This window comes from Pezoporus flaviventris, unplaced genomic scaffold (genome assembly GCF_033815535.1).
Source record: "Pezoporus flaviventris isolate CSIRO_AGI_PZ_B2104156 unplaced genomic scaffold, CSIRO_AGI_Pfla_v1 ptg000015l, whole genome shotgun sequence".
Classification (NCBI taxonomy): Eukaryota; Metazoa; Chordata; class Aves; order Psittaciformes; family Psittacidae; genus Pezoporus; species Pezoporus flaviventris.
In genome coordinates this window covers 18,563,186-18,580,960 of record NW_026892563.1, presented here as the reverse complement: position 1 = coordinate 18,580,960, position 17,775 = coordinate 18,563,186, and positions in this window count along the sequence as shown.

The following is a 17,775-nucleotide window of genomic DNA, read 5'->3' as shown; positions in this document are numbered from 1 at the left end:
AGAACATGTATATCCAACATTAGGAAAGTGCAGCCATGTTCCTAAGTGATGAATGTTCACATATAAAGTGAACAGTGTTCTGAAGTACACTTCAGAAAGAGGGTCAGTCATCCTGTAGAAGAAGACCACTTTCATTTTACCCTTTGTCTCATGAAACTGGTCCAGGCTCTGATCCGCGCAGTGGCTCTGTGGGGTCAAGCAGGGTGGCACAGTGGAGAAATCACTAACGTGGCACTCAGAAACCCTGTGTGGCTGTTTCTCTCAGCTTTGTTAGTGGTCTTCTGGATGTCGGTTCAATCCCTCAGACCCATTTTTCACCTCTAGCATGTGGGAGTACCAGTGCTGACCAGTGCTATAAGGAGTCTGTATGCTTCATCCCCAGAGAAATTTGATTCTGGTTTCCCTTGTACACTATAGCAGAGGACAGATGATGACTCATCATATAGAATCATAGAATAGTTAGGGTTGGAAAGTACCTTAAGATCATCCAGTCCCAGCCCCCCCTGCCATGAGCAGGGACACCTCACACTAAACCATGTCACCCAAGGCTCTGTCCAGCCTGGCCTTGAACACCGCCAGGGGTGGAGCATTCACAACTTCCCTGGGCGACCCATTCCAGTTCCTCACCACCCTCACAGTAAAGAACTTCTTCCTTATATCCAATTTAAACTTCCCCTGTTTAAGTTTGAGCCCGTTACCCCTTGTCCTATTACTACAGGAGGAAATTCTTTCCTGTTAGGGTGGTGAGGCACTGGAATAGGTTGCCCAGGGACGTTGTGAATGCTCCATCCCTGGCAGCGTTCAAGGCCAAGTTGGATGAGGCCTTGGGTGAGATGGTTTAGTGTGAGGTGTCCCTGCCCATGGCAGGGGGGTTGGAACTTGATGATCTTAAGGTCCTTTCCAACCCTAAATATTCTATGATTCTATGATTCTACTTGTGGCTTGTCTATCTCTGATGCTTAGTTTAACCATTTATTTTAATTTTTTTCAGACAGGAGGAAGCCTCTGCCTTTAAAAAAATATCTTGGATAACAGTATAGATACAGGATGTCCACCTGCCTCTGCTGGATCTTGACCATTACCCCAGAGATTCCAAATCATACAGCAGGGCAGTAATAAGGAGCTCACTTTGCAAGATCTCGCACAACTCCTTAAGTAGTGGTGGCTTTGCGCTTGAAAGCTTATGGGATAGAATATTAACTTAGTAGAAGACAAAACACCATTTACGTTTTCTATATAGTCTAGACTTGGTTTTGCTGGTAGACACATGAGAACAGACTTCCCGCTTTGCTCCTCCATAGTTGTCTCACCAACCTCTTCTGGTCTGGTGTGGAAGCTGGCAAGATTATGAGACTAGACAAGATTTTGTAGTAGGTGTAAGGTTGAAGAGCAGAGTATGTCAGAAATTACTTCCTTCTCTGGCAATACTGTGGTGCTGCTGTTTCAGCTGTCCATTAGAGGCACAGAGACTGCTGACAGCTAACAGCCATTGAATAAAGGCTAATTCTTTTGAAAAATTCCATGTTTAACTATGGCTTGAGATGATGCGAACATAAGGAATTCAGGACACAGAACAAGGGAACAGATACAGAAATACATATTATATGTGATGGTTCATAGTCTGTCTAGCACATTATGGGGTTTATAACAACTAATGCGTGTGCTCGCATTGTCACATTGAAATTAATTATTCAGTGCTTTAGAAAACCTGCACAATAGGAAACAGGTTTTTGATTGGTTTGGGTTTTTTGTTTGTTTGTTTGTTTTTGGTTTGTTTTTTTTTTTAGTTAGGAATCACAAATGCCATTTTAGTGAATCATTTATCTGAAAAAAGAAAAAAGCTGCAATTCTAAGGCAGCCACCATTCTGAGTCAATTCCTAAGCATGTGTGTAAGCCAATAGCAACAGTTCACCACTGTCTCTGATGACTTTGTGGTCATAGTTCTTTACCCCTTTTCTTGTTAGGTATTTCAAAACAAAGTGTTTAATTTTGGATTTGATGAAATTTTATTTCAACAGGTTTTTTTTTCCCCACCCCCTCCATAAGTGAGGTGAGAAGAAGCAAAAAACTGTTCATGTTAACTGGATAGGAATTATGTTGCCTGTTTTCTGTGTTTGCTTATTTATTTAGGAGAAAATAACTCAGATTAGACAGCAAACAGAAACAGAAAATGCTGTCCTCAGCTTACTGTTTCTTGTGAGTAAAGCCTGGGAATATTCACCTCTTCCAACACTGATATCTATTTTGCAAAATAGTTCTAAGTAGAGTCAAACCCTGATGTCCTTAAATATTTAAGTTCTCTGCTTCTGAATTTCACTGAGATAAAGGCCCCACAGGCTTCCGTGGGGTTTGGCAAGCCTCTGTTCCTTTGCTCTGTACTTTGTACTCAGTTCCTTTACTCTGTACTTAACCTCCTACTGGCATCAGTAGGTCAGAAGCATAGGGGCCTTTGTCCTTCGTGATTATCACAAAGCCCATCAAGCTCACTTTGAGTCTCAACATCTTTCAGAGGAAGAATAAACAGCTCCCTATTGTTCCTTTTAGTCTCTCTCTTTCCCTCCCAGATTATCCAGGACAAAAGGGCTTCTGAATTTTAAAGTAATTTCTGTTTGTGTATAATCACTTTGTAGTATGTTGTATAGTCCGTGTTTACAGTAACCAGTGCTGAAATGCTTTTTCTCATATTTTCCATGTCAGGCATTCAAAAAACTTGTTCAGCCCTTTTTTCCTCCCCTGTAGTGAGTGGGACTAAAAAATCACCAAAAACAGTGATCTGTAATTATTTGCTTTCCAGCTTCTGAAAGTTGGCTTTTTTTGTTGTTTCTTCCTCACACTGATGAGAAAGTTAGATTTATATATATATATATAAAACTTGATATGAGATACGTATATATGTATCAAGATGTTCATGTAGTCATGATGCAGTCACTACTTAAGAAGATGGGATTTTAAGTCATCTAAGTGTCATGAGGTGCCATAAAATTCTGGGTACTAGCAGCGATACTTGATTTACTTTCAGATGTAACCACAAAGTATTTAAGACGGCGTATGTAACTTTTAAGCCTTTTCAGTTTTGCAATATACTGGTAAAAATGTCTAGTCAGATTATATTTGAGGGAGGAGAAAGATATTTTATGCAAGCGATAACAGTTCTTAGATATTGGTTTATAAAACGTGGCAATAGGTGTCTCAGTCTTCATGGGAGATGTGTGGACAGATTGCTGCGATTCACTTTATTGAGGTACACATTTTCAATAGGGTTCTGTGTTGCTGTTGTAGCCCAACAACAAAGTACAGAGATGACAATTGCCAAATTCTCTGAAATTCAACTCAAGTGTCCTATGAGGTATTTGAACACTTTTCCTTAGTATTAATGAGAAGTACCAGTGGGACAATCCTTGTTTGTGGCATCTGTTTAGCTTTTCAGGTTTCAGCATGTTGATCTTGGAACACAGGATAAGTAGGACTTTCCGGGACACTGTCTGCAGCTGCTCCCAACTGAGGTGAATGACATTATTTAATAAAGATACAGCTAAAAGTAGAGCTTTGTGTCTGTCGTTTCCCACTCTACCAGCATTAGAAGGATGTTCACAAATGTGACATCTCTGAACTTTAGGAAGAAGCTTTCACCTTCCAGATGAATTTTTTTCATATTAAGTGTGTGGGCTACTCCTGTCTCTAGAGTAAGTAATTATTCACTGGCTTTACTCCTTCATTTTAAAAGCTTTTTTCCCCCCCCCCCCAATTTTCTTACACTCCCTGTTGTGGCCAGAAGATGGCATTTATGTACATGCTAAGAAGGGGTAAATGAGGCTACTATAATTTACCTCACTTTGATCTCATAGCACATGAGGGACACGGATTCAAGTACAAAGTCCAGGAACTTGTTACTCCACGGAAAAAAAACTCTGTTTCCTTATTCAGTAATAAGGATCTGATATGGTCCTGAATTCAGAAGGTAACCATCAAACAAAAATCCTGTGTGTTTGTTGGTTTTGGGTTTGTTTTTTTTTTTGAGAATAATCTAAAAGCACTTTTTTTCTGTTCCAGGTAATTCTGTGCTACACGTAAAGGCCTTGTTTAAAGATGATTTTCCACTGAAATAGATTTCACTTTTTGTACTTGTCCTTCCTCCCCCATTATGGTATTTATGTCCTTCATGGAGACAGTTCTCCAGGATAATTAACTGCCTATACCTATTTGTCATAAGCCATCCCATCATGAACGTTTTTATCCTAATATAACTGTCAAATATCAGGGACATTGCTCTAAACTAGTCTTGTTAAAACAATACATTTCTCCTGTGTAGCCATGTTCAAAGGGATGAAGCTCTGAAGCTGCATATAAGAAATTGCAGGTGGAGGATATAAAGGGGCTGCAATTTGTCTAGGCAGTTTCCCAAGGCTGTTAGCATGGTTTTTTTTGCAGATCATGGGGCCCATCTAAATTGGAGCAAAAACTAAACAGGTTTGGCTGGCCTGCTGTGCATGGGGTAGTGCTTTCTAAAATCCCTGGACCCATGCCTGTGGCACTCTCATGGGGTCAGGATCAAACCTCCCTGTAGCCCTGCTTTTCAAATAAACCTTTTACGTTGACGTGTCAGTTCATTGCACCAAGAGCCCCAGTCAGTGATCCCTTACGACTTTCTGTCCCTTTCACTTGCCATTGCTCCCAGCCTTCTTCCCACTACCATTTTTTATCACCGATTTATTTTTCAGGATTCACTTCCAAACCTTTTGCTTTGCTCTTTATGAAAGCAGTAAGCATTGTAGTGGAGAGTGCTAGCTTGCATTCAAACTTCCTCATCCTGTGAGTCCTGTTTCAGTCAGTAAACTTGAAAACCTGTTTCATTTGTGTTTTCATCCAGTGCCTCATGGTGATAAGATCGTTAGATATATGTGTATATATATATATATATATATATGCACACACATACCCACAGGCATGCATGTTGCACCATGGCCGCTAACGACCAGATGATTTTCTACATTGCATGCAAAGGGATTCCTACAGAGGATGGTTCATCCCCTGGCTCTGGTGTTTGTTTTTGTGACTTAGGACCAAATTAAGCCATATCAAACCCCAGCTCAGTCTTTGAAGATCTGCATCCAAGTGCTAAACCCTTAAACAATCCAAAGGGCTGCTGGGGCTTATGAAGTCTCAAGACTGCAATTAACAGTCTTGGAAGGGAAAGCAGCTAGAAAATACCTCTGTTGTCGATTGTATGCAAATGTCAAATACTTGACCACTGGCAGGAGATAGAAGCCTATGAGCTGTGAAAGAAGGAAGGACTGCAAGGAGCACTAGGGGTGTGCTGGCTGACTGGCTGCATTGGAATTGACCATGGGGAGGCTGCAGTAGTCTGGAGTCCTGGCTCACTGATGGTCCAGAACAGGGTTTTAGCTGGAACGAGGCACAATTGTTATCCAGACTGCGTGCTTTCATTTATTTATTTATTTATTTGTGTGTGTGTGTAAACCAGGTCTCAGTAGTTCTTTGACTGGATGGCTGTAGGTTCTTGGCAGAGAGATGTAAGCCTTCTGCTGCTGTTTTGCACTGTCTGACTGCACAGGTCATAAGCTTCAAGCAGTTCTTGGCAATGGGAGTGTACCTGCTACTAAATGCATATGTAATACTGTGCCTTCTTTGACCATGAACTGTTAGCACAGTTAAAACTCTTCATTTACAAACCAGGGATTGTTTGGGTTTTTGTTTTTGTTGCATTTTGTTTGTTTGGGGTTTTGTTTTTGTTGGGTTTTGTTTGTTTGTTTTGGTGGTTTGTGGGGTTTTTCGTAAAGTAGAACTACAGTAATTTCAAATATAAATAATTAGCAAATTGGACCCTGCCAAAATAAATGTTACCCGGCATTTGTGAATTTGCCACTATTTCAAGAGAGAAAACAAGATGTATGATGGGTACATTGTTTCACGTGCTTCTCCAAAATATACTCAAGTACTACAAAGAGAGAGGTTTTTTAAGTCCCTGTGTTGCATATAACATCTGGGCATAAGGTACCGTGGGAGACCTGGCTTCTTTCTGTAGCTGCCCTTACAGCATCCTTTTGTTGCTGCTTGGCCACAGCACCCCTTCTGTAAGATGTGGGTGATGGTGCCTCTCGGAAGTCACTACTCACTTTGAGTGAGTGGTGGATTGGTGTTTACGAGGCAAATAAAAGACTTGAAGTAGTCCAGTGCGAAACAAGAGGATATGGAACATCGGTGCATATCAGTTTGTATTTGACTTTGCTTAATATCTCATGAGTTATGTTTACATTTCATTGGGTAGAGAAAACCAGCTTCTGAACCCATTAACTGAAATGACGTCTATCAAAATAGCAATATATTGTTAAGGTGAAATTTTCAGCTAATTGCATAGCCTCCTACAAAACATATGTAGGTTGTTTTAACTTAAGCACACACACAAATCTCACTGTGTGCATGTGAAGTTAGTGCTCATTCATACAGGATGCTCATCAGTGAAGTCTACAATTGGAAGCCTTGTGGTTTCTTGCAGAAAATCAGACCATTTGGTCTCCGCATAGATTCCTTCTAGTGTCATGTAGCACACCTAGGTGTCCTGTCACTGTGGCTGAGGGGGGGAATTCAGCTAGTGTACTTTGCTGAGACAACCAGAAGGTTCTGGTTAGGAGGGAAGTTTGTTGGTTGCTGAAGCTCCCAAAATAGTTGAAAAGCAGTCTTGAAATTCTGTGAATGTAGAGTGTTTCTTAGATACTTTGTGGAGGTATGATAGGCAGCCATCCCAGGCCTGAGTGGTAGTAGCACATTAAGGTCTCAAGCATGATAATGCCTGCAGGGTGCCAGAAGCTCTGGAGCCTGTCCTTCAGCTGTGCTTGCTGTTCACAGGGATGGTGAGCTTCAATTTCAAGGGCACTCTCAAAGCTCTTGTCAAAAAGCAGTAGAAACTTATGCAAAAGCATTTCCCAAAGCCACAGTAGAACCCAGAAGATTGCGTCCCACAGAAGACCACAGGAATTAGATAACAACATGATGTCCAGTATCTGTGCCTAGGTCTGTGTATGGGGAGGCAAGATGGGCATCCAGGGGAGGGACCTTTTCAGATGTTCCAGTGCCACCCACCTGCTAATATCAGCCACAGCTTAATGTGCAAGTGAGAGAGTAGCTGCAGAGTCCTTCCATCGCCCTCTTAGAATCATAGAATCCTTTAGATTGAAAAAGGCCTTTAAGATCATCTGGTCCTACTGAAAACCTAGCACTGCCAAGTCCGTCACTAAGCCATGTCCCCAAGCACCTCATCTGCCTCCAGGGATGGTGGCTCAACTACTTCCCTGAGCAGCCTGTTCCAGTGCTTGACAATCCTTTCGGTGAAGAAATTTTTCCTAATACCCAGTCTAAACTTTCCCTGCCACAACTTCAGGCCGTTTCTTCTTGTCCTATTGTTTGTTACCTGGGAGAAGAGACGGACCCCCATCTCTCTCCACCCTCCTTTCAAGAAGTTGTAGAGAGTGATAAGATCTCCCCTGAGCCTTCTCTTCTCCAGACTAAACAATCTCAGTTCCCTCAGCTGCTCCTCATCAGTCTTTGTGCTCCAGACCCTTCACCAGCTTTGTTGCCCTTTTCTGGACCCACTTCAGCACCTCAGTGTCTCTCTTGCAGTGAGGGGCCCAGAACTGAACACAGAATTTGAGGTGCGGCCTCACCAGTGCGCAGTACAGAGGGACAATCACTGCCCTAGTTCTGCTGGCCGTGCTATGCTGGCACAGGCCAGGATGCCTTTGGCCACCTTGGCTGCCTGGGCACAAGCTGCTCATGTTCCGCTCCATCAGTCAGCACCCTCAGGTCCTTTTCCACTGAGCAGCTTTCCAGCCACTCTTCCCCAAGCCTGGAGCATTGCACGGGGTTGTTGTGGCCCAAGTGCAGGGCCTTGCATTTTGCCTTGTTGAACCTCGCATTTTGCCTTGTTGAACCTCATACCATTGACCCTGGCCCATCGATCCAGCCTGTCCAGATCCCTCTGCAGAGCCTTCTTATCCTTTGACAGATTGTCCTGGGTTCAGCAGTAGCAGTCATGTTTTTCCTCTGTGTTAGCTGGTGCAGTGCTGTGTTTTGACTTCCAGCCTGAGAACAGTGTTGGTGAAGCCGATGTTTTCGGTTGTTGCTAATTGATGTTTACCCTGACCAAGGACTTTGTGAGGCTCATGCTCTGCCAGGGAGGAGGGGAAGCTGTGAGGAAACAGAGATGGGGCGCCTGACCCGGGCTAGCCAGGGAGGTATTCCATACCACAGCACGTCATGCCCGGGGTGGGGGGGAACTGGGAGTTACCCGGAAGGACACGGGCTTCCGGGTGGAACTCGTTTTCCCTGCCGGTGGTATCGTATTCTCTTCCCTTGTTATTTTCCCTTATCATTGTTGTAGTTGATAGTAGTGGTGGTGATTTGTGTTGTACATTGGTTGCTGGACTGTTCTTGTCTCAACCCGTGGGAGTTGCACTCTTTCGATCCTCCTCCCCGTTCCTCCGGGAGCGGGGAAGGGGAGAGCCCCGGTGTGGGGGCGGGGGGAGACGGACACGGACCTCGATTGTTGTCAGCTCGGCACCACTCACTGGGAGTGAGTGAACAAGTTACCTGACTGGGTTTAAACCACGACACAGATCAACACTCCCACCCAGACTGGTGTTGTCTGCAAACTTACTGAGGGTGCATTTGATCCCCATATCCAGATTGAAAAAGATATTAAGCAGAACTGGCCTCAGTACTGAGCCCTGGGAAACACAGCTTGTGACTGGCCACAAGTCTCCATTTGTGACTCCTGACTGGGTGCAGCATGACTTGTCCCATGGTTGTGGGTGTATATAGTGTTTAGACCCAAAACTTCCCACATCCTAGGGAAGCTGAGAAGTCATTTTGTCTTTTCAGGATTTTAGTTTTTAATTTCCTGCTAAAAAGAGCAGTGTTTCTCTGTGTTATCCTGTTCCTCTGCAGACTCACTATGCATTTGTACTCTCTTGCCTTCTGAGAGCTTGCGGTGGCTCTCTACTCTGGCAATATTTGGATTTCTGCGCTTGCTCTGCTGTTGCTATGCGACCAACTACCGACAGTAGTTGCTTGACCCTTTCTTTGGATGATATTAATATGCAGGAGAAATCAGTGCCAGCTGTAGTTTATGTGACCCCTCGTAACCAACCTTCTCCTTGCTTACGTCTTGCCTCTGATACTGCTTGAAGTGAGTTACTGAATGTTGCTTAGCATTGGGTATCACGTAAAGTGACCATTGACCGAAACAGAATGTAAGTACCATGAGGTCATCTTCACTTGCTGAAACTATAAAAACTCTTAAGGACAGAAAATAAGAGCATGAACAGAGATTCGTGTGATGAGCCCTCATAAACAACCAAAAGTTAGAAGGTCACATAAAAAAAAAGTATCTTTGGGACAGTAGACGGGCAGTTCAAACACTTGTGAAATCTAAGTGTGTTTTTATAAGGAAACCTTTCTGGGTAAATGTCTCTCTGGCCATCCTTTTAGTGGTAGCACAGTCCTTGGGGTGGCTTTTCAGAAGTAGTACTTCTGTTTCTGAAGGTAGTTGATTTCTGTTGACAGTCAATGGCAATTTAGTACCTGATGGCTGTACCTACCTTTGAGAAGTTTCTTTCACAGCACAGGCCTGAGTTTTTTGTTTCTTTGTTGTTTCTTTGTGTTTGTTTTTTTTTTTTTAATTCCAAACCAGCACAGCTGGAAAGCACTGGTTGGCATTGTAGTGACAAGCACTGATGAGCGTCCCATGAGACAGCTGCCTTCCCTTTCCAGCACTTGCCACACATGTCCTTAAGCAAAGCATTTTGTCTGGCATTTCCAAACTGGCTGTGGCTTGTGGCATCTTTTTTCAGGCCGTATTCAATATCCTTTATACTTCTAGAGGTGCCATTTGTACTCTGGAGTATGACAAGAGCATTTCTATAAAGAGCATTCTTAATGTATTAGGTGAAGTGAATTATTTATTTGGGATCAGTGCATTGTTTTCTGTTGACATACCACATAAGTGGGTATATAAATAGAAGCACAATATGTAAAACATGTCATCCTAAAGTTAAACCAGAATAAATTCATAACTTTGCCTTTTAATTTTAATATATTTGCAAAGTCTTTAGTGATGAGTTAGCTGCAGCCACAGTGCCTTCATTAGCATTATCCTTGTCCTCCACACATGTATGTGTGTGTTTAATTTTCCTAATGTTTATAAGCCTGGGGATTTTTGTGTGATGAGAAACATACATTGCAAAGATGTTTTCAAATATATTCGTTACTCTGTTTTCTCTGTTTTTCAATACTTAAGCTACATCCATGATTATGAGATGTGTTATAAAAATATAGGTAAATTTGTAGTGGATTCTAGGAAAAATATCTTGTCATAAGTACACAGGTATAGTTGGAAACATTCACGTTGAATACATGTACTTCTAAGTAAGATTTTTATTTAGATTTTTTATTCCAATGTAGTGGTTGAGATGTACTTCAGAATTAATTATTTCTGACATTTTGGAAAGATTTTTCAAACTGCTTTATATATTTTATATTGTACTATTTGGAAATCAACCAACTGGAAATGGGATACAGTTGGCATGGACTGTGAAGATATGTGTATTATGCTTTGAATGACCCTGAAGTTTGTTAGCATTTTATTTAAAATACCAAGAAAATGAAGCTCATGCAATTACAAGGGTTTTTTACATATTTTTGTGTTTTGGGGAAACTAGACTTTTATCTGGTCAAAGGATTACCTATTTATGTATGTCATTATTGATTAATAGATTCGATTAAACCTTGGCTATTGAGAGTCCAAACCATTACCCTCCTCAAGTAGCAATTCTTATATATAAAAATCACCCTGTTATATCACTGGGGTTTCTTTTTAAACTGTTGTAAGAATGAACTAATTCTTAATATTTTGCTTTAAGTATATTTATGTATGCCTTTTCTCCACTAAAAAGTACTTATTCTATTTGTTTCAAGATAAAGATCTCTTTTTTTCATCTTTCTTATCTCTTATCCTATATTGTTGTATTTTAGGGGACAGACTAAAGGAGTACTTCTAACTGTAAGTGATTCAGAATGCTGCAGTGCACTTAATAACAAAGTATTTCATTATAATCTTCTTGCTACATAACCTTTCCTGTCTGTCAGTCAGTTGATTGGTTTTCATAACCCACTTTGACTGTCTGGCACGGTAAAACACTTTGCTATTTATGTGAGCGGCTTGCAGGGTTATTGGTGTCAGAAGCAAGCTGAAGATGAGAACTATGACCAGACACTCATCACACTTGCTTTTCCTGCTCCATCTCTGGTCCTTCAGGGGTCAGCAAAGCAGCTGGAAGAGCCCTGGGTCCTGCAATTGAACATTCCTGAAAAATCAGGCTTGTTAGCAGTTGCTTGTACCAGAGCAGCAGTTAAAGCTGTGGTAGTCTCTGTTCTGAAGGGGTTAGGAATTTCATACAATATAATGTGGGTATGGGAAAGGTCTGCCTCAGAAGAATAGTATGTGCCTCATGTTGTATGGGAGCCATCCATAATTTTCTCTTTGTGAATCATTTATCTCTTTGATGCCCACTCAGCTAACACTTTCCATGCTCTGATGGTTTGTTTTACAGGAGTCAGTGCATCTAAGGATTTGTGAAATTTCAATTACTTGACTGAGAGGGTGAGCAGCTGATTTGCCAAGCCCCTCCCAATGCCATACAAAATAGATGTAAGTAAAAAGAGGAAGGCATAAGATCATCAGAGGTTAGTTCTCTTATTTTCCATAAATGAGGTAGATCTCCCTAATTGAAAGGCAGATTAAGCTATTGAGCTATTGCCACTTTTCTAATACTTTATACCAAGTTCCACACACACTCAGGAGCTCAGCACCTTTGTAATGAGTAAACCAAGAATTTCTGCACTTTGACTGTGTGCATAATCACTAGGTTTTTAAATATATCCCTGGATTCATCATGTAAACATAACATTGTCCCATTTGTCCTTCACCTTTCCATGTTTTGGAGCTTCATCTCATCTTCATTCTAAGTCTGCTTCTCTCTCCCTTTGCATTTCTAATGACAAGCTTGTGACTAGTCCTTCAATCATCTTCCATGATAAGTGAAGCTGGGTTGTCAGGAGATAAAATATTTTATTAGATGAATGCATATAGCTGGAAAAAAACTCTAGGCAAGCTAGTGAAAGCTGAGCAAACTGTATCAGTGATTGAATAAAAAATAATGTCTTTCCCTATGAACGATACTTTGCTTCACCTTTCCACTCTCCCTGTCCAACACTGTAACCTCCAATGCCAGTGACAAAACTGTGTCTCAGTTCTCCAGGGTATGTGGTTCATTACAAAAGAATAATTTTAGTTTATGGTTTGTAATGCCAGGTGAGCTACCACAATGCTCTACTCCACCTTCCTGTTTGACACACAGCATCAGGCTTCTTCCTGTTTGAAGTACAGTGTCTTTTAGAAAAACATCTGATTTTGATTTACAGAATTCCAAAGAAGGAGACTTTGCTATAATGCCTTGCTGGGTTGCTGGGTTAATTACCCTCACTGTTAAAAATATGTGTCTTATTTTATAGCTTGAATTTGTCTAGATTCAGCTCCCAACCACTGGATCTCATTATAACTTTGTCTGTGACCCTGTGTTCATACTTACACATGCAGACTATGAGCAATCAGCCCCTCCCTTTGCTAGGCTTAAAAGGACCAAATTCTTCCACTGTTAAGTGTATTATTTCAGTCTTTCTTCACTCTTATAGCTCTTTCCTGAACTTTCTTCAGTTTACCAACTTATTCCTCAAATTATGGAGAACAGAACCACATGCAGTTTCCCAGATGGGGTTACAGGAGTGCAGGTGATCATTTAGCAGGTTTTTAATTTACTCCTTGTTTTTCCTTTGTGTATGCATTATGTGCCACATTTTAAAGGGACTAAGATCATATTTTTGATAGGCAGAAATACCCATCCAGTGCCTGAGTCACATTATCTCTTTTGGACATTTAAGAGCAGTCAGGGAGTAGCAGGGTCTGAAAATTATACCAAAGCCAAAGTTTTCATGAGTAATTCCTCTTCCCTGCCAGATACTTCAAGATACTTAATGCTCATCAGCCAGATGGATAAATCAATGCTGATTCAAGGGAGAAAGTATGTGTTTGCAATACAAACAGGTGCAGAAATGAATAACCTAGTGGGTTTTGTAATAATCAACCTGTTATCCTGACATATTCAAACACAGCTTTCAGTGATTCTACAATCATGTAAATACACAAACCCAGAACTATTTTTGTTTCCTGTGTGGGTTGTTGGTTTTTTTTCTTTTTTGGTTGGTTTGGGTTTCATTTTTTTTTGTTTCTCTAGAAAGTTTACCAGTAAGAAAAAATGTAAAAGTTTTATTTGGACCCAGCAGGAACCGGCTTCCAGTTTTCCACTGAAGGTTTTACAAGGATGTGTTGACTGGAATCTCTCTGCAGAAAATTTATAAGCAGCACTTTTTACACCCAAAATAGATTTTGTCATTCCCTACATATTTAGGGCTTACCTTGTAAAACTTTCTCAGCAGGACTAGTCTGATTTTGTTAAACAGGAGTGTTCATTTGGGCATGGATTACCTATGTAAAGAAATGTTTTAGAAATCACATATGCTCAGAGATAGACTAAATGATCTGCATAACACTAACCTAAAAAACACCCAAAACATGAACCAGAAGGGAAACACAAAAACAGCTAAGACTTATTTTCAAGCCAACTTCATGATGTTTGGAGGTGGGATTAATGACTTTTAGATGCATAAACTAGCATTACTTGAGGGCCTCCTTAGCGCTCTGCAGGCAGGCTGTCTGAGGAGTTGGATGGGAGTGCAAAAGTCAATCTTCCTGGCAGTGCTGAGAGGTGGTGCTTCAGGATCTTCATGTGGAGACAAAGCTGGAGCCAAAAAAAAAGCCCTCTCCAAAACTGTTAACTTTAGTACACTTGATGCTCAGGAGTTTTGTCTCAGTACACCTGAGGTCCGGAAGTTCAGGATTGCAGCAGGGGTGCCCACCCTCTGTCTGGTGGTGGAGCCAGGTGCCTGTTGTTGAAGGTTTGAAAGGATGCATCTGGTGGTGGTGCCAGATCCAGGGCATTTGCTGCACTGTAGCTGCAGCAGGGAAGCATTGTGCAGTGCTGGCTGCTGAGCACTGTGTCTTGCTGAACTGGCTGCAGTTCAGTGTGAAGAAATTGCTCATTTCTGCTGAGCTTGGTAGCTTGCCAGCCACTTTAACAGCCTGTGCAACTTTCCTTTTGCTAACACCGCCCAACTCCTATCCACTCTCTCCTTAAGTGAAGCAAATCCTCCCCAGGATCACTGGGACCAGAGTCGAGTGGCCACAGCAGTAGCCAAAGTGGCATCTGGGGGCAATAAACCCATCTTTGTATGAGGACACTGGCAAGGCAATGGGGAAACAAAATCTTGTAGAAAAGATTATTTCATCAGCATATCTTTTTGTTTAGGAGGGGGAAGTTGGAGACATGGGCAAACCGTCTAAACAATCAGTAGTCCCAGAGCTCCTACTGTTTTGTGTTCTTTGTCTAAACCAACATCGTAGCGGACTTGAGCTTGTTGATAATGCTTCCAAGACTGAAAAATAAGCAAGAAATAAAAAATAACCTGGAGAAAACCAGAAAACAAATGGGAGCAAACATCCCTTTGAGTATGCAGTGAGCATTGTTCAGATAAGCTGCTTTTGGCCAAGGTGCCTGGGAGGGAGCTGGGGGCAGCTTCTGGAGGAGGTGCTGCTTGCTGCCACAGTATGGCCGTCTCAGATGCCCAAGCCAGAAGCCAGGATTTTGAGGGTGATGTGTAGCTGTGCAGAAGGGGAACCGTGCAACACTGAGAGATTCAGTTGTGGACTAAAGCACAGGTGGAATGGAAACAAGCTTTGGAAGGAAGGCCTTGCACAGTGCATCCCCAAGCTTGGGCGTGTTGGAAGGAGAAACCAAACCAAGTATGGTTCACCACAAAAAAAAAAAAACAAAAAAATCCCACTGCAGGAAACTTTCAGGTAATTTATGAAATAATTACACAAGTATATGGTGTATGAGCTGCACTATTGACAGAGAGGTTCCCTGCAAAATACACACTCCTTTTTTTCCAGGCATTGGTTCCTGCATGGATTCTGATGCTGTGAATCCAAGGCCACTGGTTTGGACTAATGAAACAGCGTAGCCTGGACTGAGGCTGCCTGAGGAATTTCTTCTCTAAGCGTTATCTTGACAGCTGAGACCAGCCAGAGAGCTTTTGCTGACACACCCTGTATCTGAGCATCTGGAGAGTGTAAGCTCTGCTTTCTTTGTGAAACATCCTCAGCTCAGGAATTTACTTCTCCCAGTGGCCTAGCAGAGCTGATGTCCACTGACCTTCAGGGCACAATGTAAGGCCCATCTGCTTTCTCAGATCTTCGCCTGAGGGTCTGGCAGGAAGGCTCACGGTTAACTTGTCCTGAGGGAGTCTGTGCGAGATGAACATTGGCCAGCCTGGTATGTGGCTTTTTAAACAACATATATGTGTCCAGTCTTGTACAGGGAAATGAAACAAATCATTTTACCTTACAGGCATTTTACAATAAATAAACTTACTGAAATAAATAAACCCCTCAGATTTTGGTAACTGTGCTATGAGGGTTCTTCATGCTGGAGTGAGAAAGTGATCTCTCCCAGGCCAGCCGTTCTTAATCCCGCAAAGAAAGCGTGTCACAACCACCTCCATGACAACAGATTGGTACCTGTTATATGCTCAGGATTAAGCTAAGACTGAATCATTAAAATAGAAGCCCATGTGACAGAAACCCCTTATTAACACTAAAAGAATTTCAAGGTAACAAAGAACCACATTTTTTCTCTTTAAGTACAGTCCAGTTAGTCCTTCTTTTAGGCACCCAAAACAAAAAAGCACAAGCCTGGCATCAAGCTGATACACCTGTTGATTGAAATACCTGTGGACTAAATGGACAGTGGGAAACATTCTAATTAACTCAGAGGCTTTTGATGTAGATACAAAGTATGGTGGGAACAGGGAAATGAAAAAAACTTGTTAGAAAGTACCCTAGATCACAAAGGGATCATACTATGTTCCAAATGAAAAACTCTGACTCTGCATAATCATCTGTTTCCACTTGAAATTAGATGCGTTCCTCCAAGTCATCCTTCCATTCACCTATGCTCAGCATGGCTGCCTGTTTCCTGTACGGCAGCATCACATCCTTCCTGATGTTGTTTCTGCTTCCACCACGCATCCTCCACACCTGCTTCAGCCTTTCAATGTTTGCAAAGCTCTGGAATCAAGGATCAAAAGCCAGATCTTTAACTTTTTACTGGCATGATCTGTCCTATTAAAACATGAATCTCATAAAGAAAGAAACTGGCAATTGGTCCCATACTTACTTTCATGTTGGCAGGAGACTGAGCACGCCTTTCTTTTTGTGAAAATAGTCCCATCTAGATTTTTACGCTAACTGTGAATTGTTAGAGATTTCAGATACTGAGTCCCAATTAGGTAAGTTTACACAAACAGGATTCGTATCTTAGAATTAAAGTATGTATCACTTTAGAAATGTTTCATGACTATGCCAGGAACTGAATGTATGCCAAAGTATTCACTTGTAAAAAACTGTGCACTTCATAATTGGATTTCCCAACTATGAATTTTTGATGTGGTTTCAATAGTTAGGAAAGTTGCCTACAGAGACATGACTGCAGCAAGTTAACCATGATTTGCAAATGAGATTTGCAATAAACATGCAGCAAGTCTAACCATATAAAAAGGAAGACAATTGCAAAATTAATGTTGTCAGTTGCAAAGCACCAAGATGAATTTTCATACCTTAGTACAGGACTGCATTTATTTCAATATTTTTAATCTGATTAAATGAATAAGGCTTCCCAAATTCTAATTAACATTAAATACACTAACAAGATTTGTATTTATAGCAGTTTTATGATGGGATTTGTGGGCAACAGTCACAATGATGGCTGGCTGAACTTTTTTATTGGTTTTCCTTGCCACGCTATGCAATCAGGAAGATGTATCATTCCTTTTATAATGTGAAGTGTTCCGCACATTAATATATTATATTATGAGCCTATGTATATTATGAGCCTATGGGAACCTGTTTATTGACAGTATGGAGAGGAGTTGTGTCTGCATCTATTGAGAACTCAGGAAGCCTGGTCCAGAGCTGGGATGTACTGTACATAACATCTTGGTAACTTAAGCTAAAGCCAGTCTAAGCTAAACCAAAAGTGGGTGTTCAACACCTGGATGCTCTGACTGCTCCCCATGTTCCTGCTGTATAGCTCTGTGCAGCAGTCTTTACATACCTTAAAGGAAGGAGCACGAGTTGTCACCTAGGAGCTGGAAGGAACACAACTGACTTAGACTCCGTGTACATCTGGCTGATAATGGTAGACACCTGCACAGAGGAAAAGCCTGCAGCAGGGCTAAAGCAGAGCTGGCAAAGACAGTGAGTGGTTTGACCTGAGCACTTCAGATCCTGTCCCTAAGTAGTCACCCTCCCATAGCCCCTACATATAGAGTATACATCTGCAATAGTTTTGTGAGAATGTGTACTTTTACCACTGTAAAATTCCACTTTCCAACAATTCATTCAGTCATCAAAAATTCTTTCAGGCTTAAACAAAACATAGAATTCTTAGTTCAGGAGTGAATCACTGGTTTGTTCACATTGTGGCACAGGTGTAAACAAGGTGCTTGGAACATTTCTTGCAAGAAAG